Genomic DNA, 4936 nt, shown 5'->3' with positions numbered 1-4936 from the left:
TTGGGCAGGAGTTATACAACTTTTGGCACCAGGAAGTATTGATATAGCTGCAAGAAATTGGACCCGTGCCCAGGGCTGGAGTCCCTTTTTTCCCTTCTCCTTTCTGACAAGCAGGCGCCTGTTTCAAGCTCCTAGTCCTCATTCTCCCCTGACATTGCCCCGGCCTTACTTTCTTCTCCAAAATCGCGAACGAGTGAATTTTGGATTATTCTACAACTGTCGCGGAGGCTCCTATCCTGTTGGCCTTGAACCACTTGGTGGCCCATCCCGTTTCCTTCTGATTCCCCGATCGTCGTTCTTGGGAGCGTTTCGCTGGCTGGCTGGCTGTTAACTGGCAGAATCGCAGGGCAGGTAAGTCCTCGGCTTACGACCCCCAACCCAGCCCCAAATTTCTGTTGCCAAGCAAGACAGGAGCCTGCGTGAGTTTTGCCCCGTTTCACGACCTGCGGTTGTGAAGTTAGCCACATGGCCGTTAAGCGAATCCCACCCCCTCCTTAGCTTTTCTTGTCAGAAGGCTGCAAAAGCAGATCGCATGACCCCAGGGGACACGGTGACGGTCATTAATACGAGTCGGTTGCCCAGAGTCTGAATTTTGATCATGTGAACCACGGGGGATGCTGTAACAGTCGTATAAGGCACTTTTTTTTCCCCCAATGCCTTGGTAACTTTGAATGGTCACTAAATGAAAAGTTGTAAGACGAGGACTTCCTGTATGTCTTGGGGGGGGGGAAAGAAGCTGAGAGGCGTGAAGGCTCCAGGCTGGGCCCAGCAGGAGAAAAGCCACAAAAAAACAGGACTCCTCGTATGGATGGAAATTTCAGCCATTAACAAGAGGCATCGGCCAGAATTGCAGTCTACAGGCAGTCCTTGACTTACAGCCGTTTGTTTAGTGACAGTTTGAAGTTACAACATCCCTGAAAAAGTGACTTTGGACCGTTTTTCACACTTATGACCGTTGCAGCCTCCCCAGGGTCACGTGATCCAAGTTCGGGATTTTGACAACTGACTCCTCTTTACGATGGTTGTAGGGTCCTGGGGCTCACATGATCCCCCTTTTGCGTCCTTCTAACCCGCAAAGTCAATGGGGGGTGGTGGAAAGCTGGCTTCGCTTAACCCCCGTATGACTGACTTGACGACTTCAGTGATTCACTTAACGACTGTGGCGAGAAAGATCGTAAAATAGGTCAACATTCACTTAACACAGGGGTCTTCAAACCTGGCCCTTTGATGACTTGTGGACTTCAACTCCCAGAATTCCTCAGCCGGGCACACTGGGAGTTGAAGTCCACGTCATCAAAGGGCCAAGTTTGAAGAGCCTTGATTTAACAACTACCTTGCTCAGGAACAGAAATCTGGGGTTCAGTTGTGGTCGTAAGTCGAGGACTCCCTGTACTACAACGGTCTCAAGAAAGCCCTAGTTTGGTCGGCAGGCAGCCACCCGGATTTTCAGCTTTTCAGCTGCCTGCTGCGTCTCTGCTTGGCTAGGAAAATCGTGCCCTGTGTTGAAGGCATTGCCTGCCACCGCTCAGCCCAAGCTGTACTGCAGGTAGTCCTCGACTTACAGCAGCTTGTATAGCGACCATTGGAAGTGACCATGGGAAAAGTGGCTTACAAGCAGTCCTCACGCTTATGACTGTTGCAGCATCCTGACGGCCACATGCTCTGAATTCAGGCCCTTGGCAACCAGCATGGATTCATGATGTAGAAGGAAAGAGAAAGAGAGGGGGAGAGAAAAATGAAAGGAGGGAGGGAGGAAAGGAAAGGAGAGAGAGAGGGGGAGGAAGGAAGGAAGGAGAGAAGGAAGGAAAGAGAAAGAGAGAGGGAGAGAAAAATGAAAGGAGGGAGGGAAGAAAGGAAAGGAGAGAGAGAGGGAGGAAGGAAGGAAGGAAGGAAGGAAGGAAGGAAGGAAGGAAGGAAGGAAGGAAGGAAGGAAGGAAGGAAGGAAAGCAAAGGAAAGGAAAGAGAGAGGGGTAAAGAAAAGAAAGAAAGAAGGAAAGAAGGGAGGGAGGGAGAGGAAAAGAAAGGAAGGAAGGAAGGAGAAACAAAGGAAGAAAAGAGAAAGGAAAAGAAAGGAAAGGAAAGGAAAGAGAGAGAAAGAGAAAGAGAAAGGAAGGAAGGAAGGAAAGAGAAAGAAAAATAAAGGAAAGGAACAAGACTAAGAGAAAGAAAGAAAGAAAGAAAGAAAGAAAGAAAGAAAGGAAGGAAGGAAGGAAGGAAGGAAGGAAGGAAGGAAGGAAGGAAGGAAGGAAGGAAGGAAGGAAGGAAGGAAGGAAGGAAGGAAAGAGAAAGAAAAAGAAAGGAAAGGAACAAGACTAAGAGAAAGAAAGAAAGGAGGGAAGGAAGGTAGGAAGGAAGGAAGGAAGGAAGGAAGGAAGGAAAAAAGGAAGGAAGGAGGGTGGGAGGGAGGAAAAGAAAGAAAGCGGAAGGAAGGAAGGAAGAAGAAACAAAGGAAAGAAAGAGAAAGAAAAAGAAAGGAAGGAAGGAAGGAAAGAGAAAGGAAAAGGAAAGGAACGAGAGAGAGAGAAAAACTAAAGAAAGAGAGAGAGAAAAAAGAAGAGAAGGAGAGAGGGAGGAAAAGGGGAGGAAGGGAGATGAGAAGGAGAGTCGAGCCAGAATTAGGAGACAGACTAGCAAGGATCACTTGTGAACATGTGCAGAGGGCCCCGCTGCCTCTGGGCACGTGCAGAGTCCTGGATGCCGGTCATGGAAGCACAGCCCGTGTCCCAACCCACCCGGGGACGGAGGGAAACGCCCCAAAGGGGACATTTTCAGCTCCTTCCGCTTTCTCCCTTCTTATCCACTGGCTGGGCGAGGTCTTTTCCTAAAGGTCTCTCAGCTTTGCTGGGTGGATTTTGTTCAGCTGAACAAGAACCTAAAAGCTTAAAGGCAACTTCTGGTTTCCTGTATTATTTTTTTTATTTTTATTAAAGAGTTTTACAATATATCCCCAAATCCCCCCCACCCCAAACCCCCCCACTTCCCAGAGCTAAATACAGGATTATAGTTATAATAATCATATTCTAAATAAGAATTATGCATAATATACAATGAACCAAGTTCATAATGCGCTTTAACTATCGAGCAAAACCTCAGAGCCTGCAACGGCAGTAGGAAGAGGAGCATGGATAATCATTTGATTTACCTATTAAAACCTGCCACAGAAATAACTCAATAATAACATAATCGCAGAGTCGGAAGGGACCTTGCAGGTTTTCTAGTCCACAACCCCCTGCTCAGTAATAAATCATCACCCTTTCGTTGCCCTGAAAGCTTCTCTGTCACGGCCCAGAAAAATGGAAGAGGGGATTCCTCTGCGAGGCTTCCTCGGTGCCCTCTGAGATGGGTGGTTTTCTTGCGGACGTTTCATTGCCCAACTAGGTAACCAAGAGCCTTGGTGGAGCAGAGGGCTAATGCCTCCTTAAGTAACACCAGCTGCCTGCAGTTAGTGCAGGTTCGAGTCCCACCAGGCTCAAGGTTGACTCAGCCTTCCATCCTTCTGAGGTAGGTAAAATGAGGACCCAGATTGTTGGGGGCAATTAAGCTGACTTTGTAATAATGCCGCTTGGGGGGGGCGAAAGCCCTAATAAGCAGGCATATACATAGAATGAAGGCTACTGCTAAGCTTGTAAGCCGCCCTTAAAATAAATAAAAAAATAAATAAATAAAACATCATCAGTGCAAACCCCTCTCCCTTCTAGCCCTGATGATGTTACCTAGTTGGGCAATGAAACGTCTGCAAGAAAACCACCCAGCTCAGAGGGCACCGAGGAACCCACAGTCCGTTCCCTTTTTCCATTCTCCTCCTCCTCCTCCTCCTCCCCCCAAATCCTACTCTCTTCTAGCACTGATGATGTTACCTAGTTGGGCAATAAAACATTTGCAGGAAAACCACCAAACTCAGAGAGCACCAAGGACTCTGAAGCTCTCCTCCTTCTCCTCCTCCTCCTCCTCCTCCTCCTCCTCCTCCTCCTCCTCCTCCTCCTCCTTTCCAGAAACCCCTCTCCCTTCTAGCACTGATGATGTTACCTAGTTGGGCAATGAAACGTCTGCAAGAAAACCACCCAGCTCAGAGAGCATCAAGGGCCCCACAGACCTTTCCCTTTTTTCCTCCTCCTCCTCCTCCTCCTCCTCCTCCTCCTCCTCCTCTTCCTCCTCCTCCTCCTCCTCCTCCTCCTCTTCCTCCTCCTCCTCTTCTCCTCCTCCTCCTCTTCCTCCTCCTCCTCTTCCTCCTCCTCCTCCTTCTTTCCAGAAACCCCTCTCCCTTCTAGCACTGATGATGTTACATAGTTGGGTAATGAAATGTCTGCAAAAAAAACAACCAAGCTCAGAGAGCACCAAGGACCCCAATGATGTCAATCACCATCACCTCCTCCTCCTCCTCCTCCTCCTCCGTCCTTCTAGCACTGATGATGTCACCTAGTTGGGCAATGAAACATCTGCAAGAAAACCACCCAGCTCAGAGGGCACCCAGGACCCCTCATTTCAGCCCTGAGCTACAAAGATCCTCGTTTATTCGCTTTCACAGCCTCACCAAGATCGCAAAGAAACGTCTGTACACCACACGGAGCCTTCGCGAAGCCTTGTTTCCTTTCCTCCAGGATGTTTGTGACTAGCATTCATACAGTGAGACCCCTGCTTCCTCACAACAACCCTGCGAGGTGGGCTGGGCTGGCACGCATCATCCTGCAAGCTTCCACACAACTGGAGCGGGGGGGGATGAACATTTGTTCCCCCGCAACCGTTGCAAACTTCACCAGTGTGGTGTGCGCCCGGTTGTCTTCGGCCGGACTCACCCACCTCCATTCCCAACTGGGATGTTTTGAAATGGACTTTCAGTGATTTGGCTACCACCGGCTCCCTCGTGTGTTGCTCGGAGCCATCAAATGAGCCCGACAGGATTTGCAAGGCATCTGGCTAAGCCAAAATCAAACAAAGC

Source organism: Vipera berus (genome assembly GCF_964194415.1).
Source record: "Vipera berus genome assembly, chromosome: 5".
NCBI lineage: Eukaryota > Metazoa > Chordata > Lepidosauria > Squamata > Viperidae > Vipera > Vipera berus.
The sequence above is the reverse complement of the archived record's forward strand: the minus strand, read 5'-3'. Positions refer to the sequence as shown.